Consider the following 13,716-nt stretch of genomic DNA (forward strand, 5'->3'; position numbering starts at 1 on the left):
TATTCTGGATTTTGCCCATCCTAACAGGTGCGTAGTGGTATCTCGTTGTTTTGATTTGCATTTCCCTGATGACATTTGATGTGGAGGATCGAAACAGTTTTTAGCATATCTTTGGATAGGCTGACCCATGCTAGACAGTGAATCAACAAGTCCACTCCTACGAATAGGCACAAGAAAACATTAGCACAGATGCAGTAGGGAACCTGTTCAAGAATGTCCATAGCAGCACTGTTCATAATAGCCCCAAACTAGAATCAACCCCAACACTCCTTGAAAGGACCATGGAAAAATAAATTGCTGGCAAAGACTCTTTCTTTTGACCAAACTTTAATGTTTCCTCTGCTCATCCAGGCCTGACCTTGGGCTTCCCTCTCTGTTCCCCTAGAATCCAGTTTGAGCAGGAATCCTGCTAAGTCAGTTTAGCAAAACTCTCCCACCCTTCAGTGTCTGACCACCCTCTAACATCTGATCGAATCTCTCATCCCTCATGCTGGCCTGCCTCCAGCAAGGACCCTGATGAGTCAGTCTAGCAAGAACCCTCCTTACCCCTGTGTTTGCTCTTAGTAATTTTCCATCCCTTGACCCCCAACCTTGCTCCTTGGCTATAAATCCCCACTTGTCTTTGTTGTATTCAGAGTTGAACCTGATCTCTCTCCCCTGCACCTCCCCACCCCGCCCCCATGGAAGAGTTTTCCTTACCATCTTTAACAAATGTCAGGAATAATTTTTTAACGTTGTGTTTGTTCACCCAATAAGCTATTATAGCCATGAAAACGAATGAGCTACAGTTGCATGCATTAATATGGATGAATCTTGTTGAATCCAGAGAGCAAGTCCTAGAAAACTACATACAGTATAACATCTTTTAATAAAGTTCAAAAAGCAAGTAAAACTAAATAAAATAATGTTTAAGCATATACATTATATATATATATGTGTGTGTGTATATATATACACACATGCAAAAACACACACACGCATACACACACAGTTGACCCTTGGGTTTGAACCACACAAGTCTACTTACACATGGATGGTTCTCAATAAATATGTCCTACGGTTCTACACAATCTGTGGTTGGTTGAATCCCTGGATGTAGAACCTCGGATACAGAGGGTCAGAGGGCCAACTCTAAAGTTATACAAGGATCTTAAACTGCGTGGGGATTGGCACCCCTAATTCCTGGGGTTGTTCAAGGGTCAACTGTACAGATATTTGAAAAGAATAATCTAAGAAAATGATAAATCTTAACAATCAGGAGAGTGGTTTTATGTGATGGGGAGGCAAAAAGATGGGCTAGAAAAGGAGCACATGGGAGATGCAGGTGCCTTGGGTTGGATGGTCGACTCATAGGTATTTACTATATTATGAATAAATACGTAACTATATAAGGGCCATGCATAGGTTAATGATGACAGTGTGTCATGAACCAAGGACTATGATTAATCCAATTCTCAGCATTGATGTCAGAAGGAAGGGAGGGAGGGAGGGAGGGGGTAATGGAGATAGATTTTCTTCCTCCCAACCTTTGTCTTTCCTTCTTTCTGCCCTGCCTTCAATCATTTATTCCATGACCTTTTATTGGCTGTCTACTGCGTACCTGGCCCTAGGCTGGGTGCCAGGGGCACTGAGGTGAAACAGACACAGTCGTGCCCTTAAGAGAGCCACTGTCTGCTGTGAGTGTCTGAGAGTTCCCAAAGGGTTTGCGAAGTGCTGTGACAGAGGTAAGACAACAAGCTGCTGTTGGGCTCCCTAACCCACCTGGGGCTGCTGGGGAGGGCTGTAGAGCTTAGAGAAATTAGTGAGTTGGAAATGGAGGTGGGAGTGCAAAAGCTGTAAAGAAGAAAAAGACAGCTCAGCCCTGGAAGTGCTCACATCTTGTGGGAGGGGAGGATGGCAAGAAAAGAGGCAGCAGCAACAGTGGAATTGGGGCCCTGAGAGAGGGCACAGGCCAGAGGGCACACACAGGAGGGGGTACACCGAGACTAGGCTTTCAGGAAGGCTTCCTGGAGGAGAGGGCATGCATACAGGCAGAGAATTGGAGTTACCTGGGCAAAGTCTGTGCCAGGGGGAAAGGTTAGTGTGTGTGAAGGCTGATGTCAGGGAGGAAGCTTGGTTCTCTGGAGTTGCTCAGAGGTGGCCTGGCCCAGAGCAAGGGTGCAGGAAAGTGAGACTAGCACGCAGGAGCCAGATTCAGCTAAGAAGTGGGAAAACCACCCTGTGGGCCATCCTCTGAAGGGGGCGGAAGGGGTGACTTTCACTTTGAGAAGCCAGCTCTAGTTGTGGAGCAGAAGTAAGGAGGCGCTGCAGCAGTTGGGGATAGAGATGCTGGTGAGTGAGCTGTAGAGAGGACCAGAGAGGAGGGCCCCTTATGGGCATCCCCACACTGTAGGCTGGGCTCAAATGGGGTTTCCTCTGAGGGAGGGCAGAAGATGTGCCGACGGCACACACCACCCTTCTCCTCCCTGGCATGCATCTCCTCGGAGCAAGCCTCAAGCGCCAGAATTTCTCAGTACTGACGGTTTTTCCTCACCTTCTATTAAACTACAGTTGATACTTTTGGAAGACTGAGAAGGAGACCAAGATTGCTGAAACCTGGTAAGTAGATTCTAAGCTGCTTGGGAGAAGAGGCAAGCAAATGGTGGAGTTCACAGCTTTGCATTACAAACAGAGGTTCTGGACCCCTGACTGTAGCAGCCCCCAGTGGACCTTCTGCTCTAGGCATGACTTTGCCTTAGCCCAAGAACTCCAAGAATGCTGCAGGTCTTCACCTACTGCTCAGAAGTAGGAGAAAAAGACTTACTGAGCAGCTACTATGTACGTAACATGCTACAACACATAATCATACTCAGGAAATCCTTCTGTCCCCATTTTACAATGAGAAAGCTAAGACCCAAATAGTCTGAATTGAAATTAAACCCAAAGGCTGCCTGGCCATACCCATGAAAGATTGTGTTTTCTTTGGAGTGAGACTGGCTAGTTCTTTGAGGGTTTATTTTTTGAATCAACCTTGGACAGTTAAGAACATCTTGCATGAGTTATCTATTGCTGCACAAGAAATTACCCCCCAAATGAGCAGCTTAATACAGTAAACATTTATTCTTTTACAGTTTCTGTGGTCAGGAATCTGGGCACAGTGTAGCTGAATGTCTCTGATTCAAGGTTTCTCATGAACTTGCAGTCAAGGTGTCAGACAAGGGCTGCAGTCTCATATGAAGGCTCAGCTGGGACTGGGGGCTGAGATCTGCTCCTAAGTTCGCTCACTTAGAAGTTGAAGTGAGTTGTTGGCAGGCCTCTGTCCCCACCACATGGGCCTCTCCACAAGGCTGCTTCAGCATATAGCAGCTGGCTTCTCCCAGAGAGCTAATTCAAAAGCAAGTGAGAGAGACAGAGAGACAGAGAGAGAGAGAGAGAGAGACAGAGAGAGAGAATGCTCAAAGCAGAAGCCACAGTCTTTTTATAACCTAATCTTGGATGGGTCATCCATCACTTCCACATTATTCTCTTGGTGAGAAGCAAGTCCATGAGGCCAGCCCACACCTAAGAGCAGGGGCCACACAAGGGTGTGAAACCAAGAGGCAGAGACTGCTGGAGACATCTTAGAGGCTGCTTACCTCAATGTGAAGAGTTTTAATAGCCAGGTTATTCTGGCTTCTCCCAAAATGACAAATTGCTTCACCTGGGACCCAGGGGCTGGAGTATTTTGGGGCCTGCAGGGACACTTGGGGTGCTCTTGTGGCCACTCCTTTGGGCCTGAGGCATATTTGGAAGGGTCAGTACGGTGAACCTATCTGGAGCCCCCAAGGGAGAGGGAAGTTAGTTTCTCAAATTGTGGCTATTTCTCCTTCCGCATCTTGTCCTTGAAGCTGTTGTCATGTTTCTAGCAGAGGGCAAGTGATGGGCATCCCCCTCCCCGACCCCGTCAGCCAGATTAGGTTCAGGTGGAGAAACCACTGAAAGTCTTCTTTCAATTCCCCTTTGCTTCTGTATCTTTTTTCCCCAGATTTTCTTTTCTTGTCCCCAACCTGTGTCCATAGCCCCTTCAGTAACTTGCAGAGTAGGTGCTCCAAGAGTTTCCTGATGGGGGTTAGAAAGGCCTGCTGTGGAGACCCCCAAAATACAGTAAGTGTGAACGTACGTCAGAACGGCCACTCGGGTCAGTTCAAATCACATTTACTCAATGTCTGTTCTGTGCTGGGTACAGGGAATCCAGAGATGTATAAAATGTATTCTTGCCCTTTGAGGGGGTTCACAGCCTTAGGAGGGAGACAGACATACAAACAGGCAATGACAAAACAATAGGATAAGTGCAACAAATTCTTGATCAATACACCCTTTGGCCATCCCACCACGGCTACCCTGGTTTATGAGGCATCATCTTTTGCTCGGACTATTTCAGTAGCTTCCAAGCTGATTTCCTCCATCCACCCACTCCGCTACTGAGAGATCTTTATAGAATGCAAATCTGACAAAATATTACCCTGGTTAAAGGCCTCAACTAATCTTGGGGGAACGGTCAAACTCTTTGGATGGCTCCCAAGACCCTAGCCACTGTCCCTCCCTCCAGCTACATCTTACCTTATTGTTTACATTCCAGTCATACCATAGGCTCTGTGCTGTGATAGGAACCTAGCCAGGTGACCATCCCGTCCCTCTGCCTCCAGGAGCTAATTCCAGACTGCCCTTCCCAGTCTGGGAAAGGAGCCCCAGAGCCACCATCAAAACATTTCTCGCACTAGGTTGGATTGCCTTTACTTGCCTGTGTCCCAGATGAATGGGAGCTCTGCGTCGAGGCTCTTTGGTACCTGGCACAGAGAGGGCTGGGGTCAGACCAAATGACTGTGGAATGAACTGAGGTCAACTCTGGGAACAGAGACGAAGGCACCCAGACCAGTAACTTTCAATATCCCCAAGGAAGCACTGATGCTACAAGCACTCGCTTGGCCTCCGCTCTGGCCACGCCCTCTTCCTTATCTCTCTGCGCCTGCTGGCAAAGAGGCTGCCCACCTTCAGCGCTGGTAGCAGGCAGAGTAGAGAGACCCACCTACTCGCGCCTCGGGTGGGCGGGGAAGGCTCCGTGAAGCAGGTGCGGTATGAAATTGGACTTTAGAAGATGAGTTGGATCCTGATCTTAAAAAATAAAGTGTGGACACGTGTCTGAGGAAGAGGTTATTAAACCACGACCTTTCCCCGGCTGCTATTTCCCACATGCATTGGGTAAAGACAGCAAAGCTGCCGAGTGACTGTGTGTGTGTCCCTTCCAGCTCAGGGGTACCCACCCCGGCGCTCCCGGAGCTCTTGAATGAATAGGGAGGGGCGCGCATGAATGAGTGCGTGAGTGAGGGAGTGCGCGGGCTAGCGGGCTGGTGAATGGCGACCGCGCCGACTCGGCACGGGGACGCGGGCGCGGGCTCCACTTCCCTCTCCCGCCAGCTGGTGGCCTCGGGAAGGTGGCGGCGCCGGCAGCGGCCCGAGCTGGGACGGGCCGGGACGCGGGATGGTGGGGGAAGGGGCGTTCCCGGCGGCCGCGCCTTCCGCGGCTATTGGATTAGTGGCCTTCAGGGATGAGCTCAGCCGGATCGGCTTTCAGCTGCAGCCTCCGGGCCGGCCGGGAAGGCGGGGAGCGGGCGGCGGCGGAGGAAGAGGGGGAGGCGGCGGCGGCTGCAGCATCCAGAGCTGGCCGCGGCGGCCGACGCGCCCCGCGCACAAAGGCGCCCAGCCCCTGGGGAGGGCGATGAGCGCACCGTAGCCCGGTCCCGGGCCCCAGCTCCAACCACCAATGCGTGCGCCCAGGGCGCGGGGGAAGTCGCAGGGCGCGCCAGGGGCCGGAGGCCGAGGCGCGGCCCGTGCGCCCTGAGCTCAGGACTCGCCGCCCTCCGGGTCTGGCACGGAGCTTAGAAACCGCTGGAGCGCGGGCCTTGGCGCGCCCCCGGGATCCGCGCAGAAAGGCGCTTCCCCACTCCCACCCAGCCTCCTGCGCCCTCCCGCCGCGCCGGAGCGCCAACTTCCCAAGAAAGCTCCAACTCCAGGCCACCCTGCTGGGCAGAGGGGGCGCTGCTCCTGGGCACGGGCCGTGAGGACGCGCCCCTGGCCCCGGGGAGCCAGCCGGCATCTTCGGGGTCGCTCGGGCGCCCCTGAGTGGGCGGCAGCGGCTGCAGACGCCTCCCCCGGCAGTCCAGGACCTGCCAGCGCTGGCGATTCCTCCAGGGCAGGCGCTTGCCCTCTCTTTTATGGTGAGTATTCTCCATCTTCTGGTGAGGGGCGCGCGGGAGCCGAGATCTGGCCGCGCGGACCTCGTGCGGGCCGGCACTCGCCACAGCCGGCGCTCCTGGCGTGGGTCCCGTCCAGGTCCCCGGGAATTCCTCTCTGCGGGCTGTGGCAGTCCGACCTGGTTGGTTTGCGCGCAGCCTTGGGGCGTTGAGGGCTGGCCCCTGGTGCCATAGGTTCGAAGCCCGCTGCTTTTCTGCGTAATGGAGACAGCACAAAAAACTACCCCCTCCCCCCAGTCACCCTGCCTGGGTTTGGGTCCATGATCTGTCTTTCACTGGCTGGGTGACCTTGGGCAAGGCGCCAAACCTCGATTTCCTCATCCATAGGATGGGAATGATAATGGTACCCTTTTAATAGGGCTATTGGTAAGATCTGTGGGGTGGTCCTCGTAATGTACGTGGACCTGTGCCTGGTACATAGGAAATACTCGATCAAATGTTAGCCAGCATTATTATTAGCTGTGTGAGCCCAAGCGTGTTATCCAACTTTCCAGAGCTGCAGCAGCTCTCTCGTGTATGTATTGGGGACAGTAATTTCCAGGGGTCTGTTCATCTGGGTTGGTGGGGGGCGGGGGCGGTTCGGAGCGGTGGAAATCAAGCGCCCGGCACGCAGTGGGCGCTGGTGAAGTGGTGGCTGTTATCGTTTACTCTTGACGCTGGATAGTGAGGCTTGTCGCCCGGTCCGGTCGCTGCTTGGGGCCAGTTCCAGGCCTCGCTTGGAGACAAACTTGGCGATGCTTAGGAAGGGAGGGGGTCGCGTGCTGCGTGAGTCACGGGCAGGGGGTGGGGGTGGGGGTGGGGTCTGGGAAGGAGGGAGGAGGCCAGAGCTTGGAGCGCGGTAAATGTGTCCCCCCGGGTAGCGCAAGACGCGCCACGGGCTCGGAGCCAGGAGGGGACGCGAGCCCAGGACCTCTCCCTGGCGGGAGAAGCGGGGGGGAGTGGCTGCTCCCGCCTCCCGGATGGCGGAGCGTGGGCTGTTGCGGACTGGAAAGGAGAGGAGGGCACTTATGGGCCGCCAGCGCTAGGAGGTGGGGAGCTCTCGGCTCCGGAGTAAGGCTTGAGTTCGAATTCCGCCTCCATCACCAGCCCGCGGTGTGACCTTGGGCAAGTACTCTCATCTCTCCCAGCTCAGTTTCCTCGTCTGCCCCATCCTCCTCCTGGGGGAGTTTGGGGGGGGTGAAGGTAGGAGTTCTCTCCTCTCTAGGAATCTGAGCCTCCCTCCTCCATGCACCTTCTGTCCCCCTGCAATCGATGAGCATAAATCAGGAAGGCGTGCCTGAGCCTCAGAAAAACGCTATTAAAAGGAGAATCCAGGAGCTGCCCCTCCCCCCTTCCAGGAGGTCATCGCACCGAGGGAAGAAGCATCAGTGCACTACGTCTCTCCCCTCTCCCGTCTCTCCCTCTGTTTTCCCACCTTGGTGCCTCTATCCTCCAACAAAATCCTGCAGCCTCTGTCACTGAGGCTGATGGGGGAATCCCTCCTCTTCTCCCACACCTTCATTTTTCAAAAAGGGCTACTGATTAATGGAGTTTGTAGAAAGACGGTGTCAGTAACATGATATGAACGTGCCTGACACAAGGGCATAATCCTCTTGAGATACATACCCTCTGATTGATTCCATTTTTTAAACTTCCTTTAAAAGTACTAATAAAAGGAATTTAAGCCACTTTTGGCAAACAGCAAACAAAATTCAACTTGCTGGCCATTCCACTCAAATATCTCTCCAGTCTGTATTTCTATTTTATTTCAGAGACTGATAAACTCAATTATATAAAAAGAAAATCTACAGGGACATCACCAGAAACAGTTAAAAGACATATGACAAACTGGGGAGAGAATCGTCACTCCTGTCACAAAGGGCTCATCTCTTTAATGTGTAAAAATGTTCTCAAGTCAAGAAGAAAAAGAGCAAAAACAGACAAAGACCATTAACAGTTCACATGCACAAAATAAAATTGAAATAACAAACATAAGACAAGCTGCTCTACCTCACTCAGTAAGAAAAATGTAAGTTAAAACTACAATAAGGTACAATTTTTCACATATCAGATTAGCAAATAATAATAATTTATCAGAAACATCTTTTAAAAATATAAAATAGATCAAATCCCTCCCAGTCTTAGAACGTCCTCGAGGTTGCCAGGGTGTAAAATCTAGGTGCCCCCAGGGCCCTCCGGGTCTGGTTACTGCTTCCTTCACGCCTTTCTCACTGTTTGCCTCTCTCATTACCCTCCACACCCTGGCCTTTTTGGTTTTGCTCCAACACTCCAAGGACTTTTTCCCTTGGCTTTTTTAAGACTGGCTCCTTCTCCTCATTTACACAGGCTTGTCCTTGGGAGGCTTCGCTTCTACCCCAGAAAGTGGCCAAGACCTGTGCCAGTGCAGAGTTCCCCATCCCTCTGGGAAAAGACCTAGTACCATTCACCATATGGGGGCTAATTGATTCTCCCCGAGTTGCCTGACCTGTTGTAACATAGCCAGGTTCTTGAAAGGCCCCTTCTCTATTGGGACAGGAATGAAGGGTCTCAGGCAGCCCGGCAGGTAGAACAGGCCACTCGGTGCAGAAGATCAGGGGGTGTGAAGGTACCTGGAGCAAAGCTACCAGAAGTCTCTGCCTGAGTCATTTAAAAAAATAAGTACATAAATACATGCACTTAACTTATGTGAACATAACCAAACATACTTGGCAAGAAAGATCAGCAACAAAAAAATTAAATAAAACAGCAACACATTTTATTTTGTTATTATTATTTTTTTTTGGCCGTGCCGCGCGGCATGCGGGATCTTAGTTCCCCAACCAGGGAACGAACCCACGCCCCCTGCAGTGGAAGTGCAGAGTCTTAACCACTGGACCATCAGGGAAGTCCCCATTCTAAATAAAATATTTTAAATAAAACGTGGTCCCTAAATAAGTCTCACTGGCTGTATCCGTTCCGAAGCTGGAGGGAAAACAGTTGTCTGTGCTGAACCCCTTGGGAAAGAGGATGGCAGACCCAAATTGGGTATCATGAACCTTCTTCAGAAGAACTTTCCAGGGCAGTGTTGATTGCATGTGATTTTTTGCTACACATATTGAGTTAACCCCCATTTAAAATGTTATGAAAGAAAGATGAAAGAAAAGCTACGAAAGAAAAATGTTTGTTGTTAAAAATGCAAACTATACAAGAGGTGTGGAGTGGAAGTTTCTTCTTCAGTCTGAGAAGTGCTTTCTAATGCAGACAGAGGTAGCAGGTGCCGGTACGGTGCTGGTAGGAGATAGAGGTTGGCTGGGTGCTGGCCTCGCCAGCAAGAAATGTAGCACGGGGTGCAGAAGACAGCTGTGGATGCAGGACGAGGCCGAAGGGGGATGGAGGGACGCCACAGAGGGTGCCCGGCCCCGTGTGCGGGTGGGAGGAGAATGAATGACTGTCAGCCAGTCAAGGGAAGGTGGGAAGGCCCCTGGAGGCCAAGGTATGGGCAGGATGTGGTCTCTCAGGGTAGTCTGCTATGACTGGTCTGATGGGGGCCGTGCTGGGAGACTAGGCGTGGGAGAAGTAAGCAAGAACAGGTCTTAAGGACTCTTATATGCCAAGCTAAGGGGTGCGGCTTCTCCCTGGAGAAGCCACCTGGAGAGTTGAACAAAAGGTGTGTGTGTGCCTTGGTCAGATTTACCCTGTGGCAGCATGGAGGGTGGTTTGGGGGCCACAGACTGGAGTCAGGGAGCCCCACTGGGAGACCATTGTAGTAATCCAGGCAAGATCTGAATTGAGGGAGAGCTGAAAGCATTAAGGGAGACTGAGAGACAGGGGGATCCATGGCAGAAATGGGGACGAGAGAGGAACCTGGTTTGCTGGAGAGGGAAGAGGCTGCTTTCAGTCCTGGGCGTGTAGATTCTGAGGTGCCAGTGGCCCCTGAAACCCCACGTCTGATATCTAGAGTGGATGGGCGTGTCCAAGGGGAAAGAGACCAGCTGGCTTTACAAGGTCGTTTGAAGGAGCCCCTCGTCTGGTGTGGCCAGAGGCCTTGGGATAGGTGGGTCTGGTGCTGAGGAGAGAAAGCGGGGCTGGAGACTCAGTTTGCGAGGATCCACAGAGGGCTGGAAATGCCGGTCGTAAGAGAAGATGCATGCAGGGAGGGAGCAGCAGGCCCTGAAGGTGCGGCAGTGGGTGTGCCCCGTTTATGAGGCCAGCCAGGTGGACCTCAGAGCCGAGAGGTGGCAGGAGACTGCCCCGAGCTCTACACCTCCATGTGCTGGTGTGTGCAGAGGGGGAGGCCCAGAGCAGTTCCCAAGTACCCCACCTGGCTTTCAGTGCTGTGAAAAGTCACTTATGAGTGAGCCTGGAGCTCTGACTTCTCCAGAAACGAGTGGGGCTGAGTCCGCAGAGGCCTCTCACCTGTCAGCCGCATTCTGTGTGATGCGCAAGTCACACAGATTCCCACAGGTAACACAGATTCCCGGGGCCAGAGTGGCTCTCTGCTCCCTGGGGCTCCCTCCCTCTCCTCTCTCTCTCTCTGGGTCTCCCTGTCTCCCCACTTCCTCTCCATCCCCTCTTCCTCTCCAACAATGCCCACCCCGCCCCGCCCCCTGGTAATCTCAACAATGCTCCCAGAGACAGCTGAAGCTTAACAGAGGGACCTTCAGAAATCCCAGCAGGTTCCTACTATGATCTCCTAGACCAAGCCTGAGCTTCCCTTTTCATTCAGGCATCCCGAGTTTTCAGACAACCAGTTATACTAAGTGGGCAAAGTTCGGCTCATGAGATAAATGATGGGCCAGACGTGAAGATCATTGTGTTTTCTTCATAGAAGTTGATCCAAGAGGGTCCCGTCATGCAGCACCCACCCTGGCCCCTTTCTCCTAGCTCTGCTCCAGCCTGAGCCATGCTGGGTCTCACAGAGGCCAGCTGTCCTGCAGAACTACCCACGTGTGCTTGGGGCACAGGGCACAGGGGCAGCTGGAGCGATGACCAGACCTGCCAGGAATGCACGTGGAAATAGGGCCTCTGACCTTCCTGCCTTGGAGGTGTGTCTCTTTCAGATGACTTGGCAGAGCACGCTGGCTTGGTCACCGCCCGGCACACCTCCTCCATCCCATCCCCTGAGTTCCTTGCTGGCTGACAGCCTGAGCTTCCGCCCTGGGGGCTCCTGGCTCAGTCACGCGTGGGAAGATTCCCATGGAAACCCCACAAGAAGGAGAGGCACGGGGAAGCCTCATTGATTCACACTCCAGGAAGATGGGCGTGAGATGGTTCCACCTGGAGCTGGACAGATGGCTCTCCTGGGAAGAAAGGTCCTGCCCAGCCTAGTGTCGTACGAGCTCCATGCATGTGTACAGAGAGAAAAGTTAATGGATGCCTGTGAATAAAAGCTTGGAGGTTCTTTAGCTCATTCACCATTGGCAGGTTCATTCTGAATCAGCATCTTTTAGTAGAATAGCCTCTCTACTTAATATTTGCACTAAGAAAATCTTAGAAACATCCCAGCCGAACCAGGTCCAAGTGGGTACCGTTGGCACCATTGCACAGAGGTGAAAATTGAGGGCTGAAAATGTAAATGAGTTGCCCGAGCTCAGGGAGCTCTGCTCTCCCAGTCATGCCTCGGTGGAGGTTCTTTCTAAAGTGGCAGGTTGCTTTTATTTCTTTGCTCGTGCTTGTGCATCCACCGCTTTCTCTGAGCCAGGGCCCTGCAGAGTCCTGGGGACTCCGGTGAGGAGACCCAGCCCCTGCTCTTGCATTGTCCCCCGTCTGGTGGGAGGGAGGCAGCTGAGGAGACATTAGGGCCCCTCGTGATAAGTCTGTGATGGAGACAGGTGCAGGGGCTCTGAGGGCACGGGATGGGGAGCTCCCCAGGGGCACTGATACCCGAGTAGAATGAATTCCCCAGGTGTGTGTATGTGGAGGGGTGTGCAAGGGAGGGGGAAGGGGTGAAGGCAGCAGAGGGTCAGGACACGCAGGTTAGTGGGGATGCCGTGAAGGGCTTCACAGAGGGAGATGGGCCAGGGAAGCATCAGGGAGCATTTGGGGAGGGTTAGGGCTAGGAGGTTGTACTTTATCCTGAAAGCTGTGGAGAGCCTGTGAAGGATTTTAAGCAGGGAGCGTGATTAGGTCAGCTTTGCGTTTTTACAAGTGGTGTCGTATGTATTTGAAACCAATACACAGTCTATTATAGGAATTCAAGTGGTATCAAAGTGCACTGCTTTTTACAGTCCTTGTCATTATTCAGACCTGTCGCTGGGTCTGACCCGTTTGGCGTGAGCTCTCCCAGGAGGGAAGTGATCGGGTCTTACACTTTCCTGTAGCCTCAGATCCCCAGGGAGGCACCGTTACTGCTGGTTAAATGAAGGAATGAAATCCGCCCCCAACCCCTACCCCAGCAAGTCCAAAGCCACAGGCCGCATTGAGCGGAGGGCATTTCACCGAGTCATTATCAATCCTGCAGCAGTCCTGTCTCCTGGCAGACCCCGTGCCTGGCTGAGTCCAGCAGACAAGACTTCGAGAATGGGATTTTGGGTCCTGGGCCTCTGAAGACTGAGTGTCACACCTTGCAAACCGTTGAGGCTCCTTAAGAAGTGCCACATCCACGCTTCGTGTCTTCTCATTTCCCCTGTCAGGTTGCAATACCCACCAGCGTCCTGGGAAGGGCAGTTGGCAATCTGAGTTTTTGTTTTCTTGCTCAGCCATCACTGAAGCCCTGGGGCGGATCCTTCCAGATAATGTCATTAAGCATCCCCATCCAAGCATGGCCTAAGAAATTAAGTTTGGTTTGAGGAAATGTGATGGAGGCATTGCTCAGTATGCTCTCTGCTTGCTGGGTTGAGAGACAATGTTATTCCTACCAGGAAGTTAGACTCTGTGGTATCTCCTCTGTGCCTGGCCCAGCGCCACGAGCTGTGGTGGAGACAAGAGGAGAAAGGTGACCAGCACTCGCTCCCTCTGTCTGGAGAGAGAGGGCAGGGGCTGAGCCTGACTTGGCCACGGCTGCGTGTCCCTAGCTCTCAGCCTCACAGAGCCTGGCACATGACAGCCATCCATCAAGTGTTTGTTGAAAGAATAAATGAGGCTGGGAGTAGGAAGGGTGCACAGCAGTATATAACAAGGGGCAGACTGGATACAGCCCAGGGTCAGCGGCTCAGAGGCAGTGACTGTGTTAGTGGAGAACTGGGACCCGTGCTCTCATCTCCTGACTCCAGCCCCGGCCCTTTCCCTGCTGAATCCTCTAGAGACAGCAGAACGTGAGAAGTTACTGAAGCCCAGAATCTCCTCTTCACATCCATACATGTATTCTGCCCTGTCTTCCAAAGCACCATGCTTGTTTGTATTATATGTGCTAGGTGGGGTTGGGTGGGGGGTGGTGAAGAAGCCCAGGGGAGAGCTTCCTGTCCCCAGAGGAATGCCCCTCAAGGTAGAAAAATGCACATCAGTGGACCAGAAAGTCGTGGCTGGCTCAGGGGTGACAAAAGTGTGAGGC

The 13,716-nt window shown here is 52.6% G+C and overlaps 1 protein-coding gene across 2 annotated transcripts in view; it reads left to right on the top strand.

The window, feature by feature from the left end:
- Nucleotides 1-2,524: 2,524 nt before the first annotated feature.
- Nucleotides 2,525-13,716, top strand: part of SPSB4 (splA/ryanodine receptor domain and SOCS box containing 4) — an 85,902-nt gene continuing 74,710 nt past the window's right edge. The window contains exon 1 of one of the 2 annotated variants that reach the window (XM_082461313.1): nt 2,525-2,598. The gene's annotated coding sequence lies outside the window, so the exon portion shown is untranslated. Of the gene's footprint in view, nt 2,599-5,606; nt 6,234-13,716 lie in introns of those variants that run through there. The other variant, XM_082461312.1, reaches the window with a different exon arrangement.

Source organism: Balaenoptera physalus, assembly GCF_965194825.1.
Source record: "Balaenoptera physalus genome assembly, chromosome: 4".
In the NCBI taxonomy this organism is placed as follows: domain Eukaryota; kingdom Metazoa; phylum Chordata; class Mammalia; order Artiodactyla; family Balaenopteridae; genus Balaenoptera; species Balaenoptera physalus.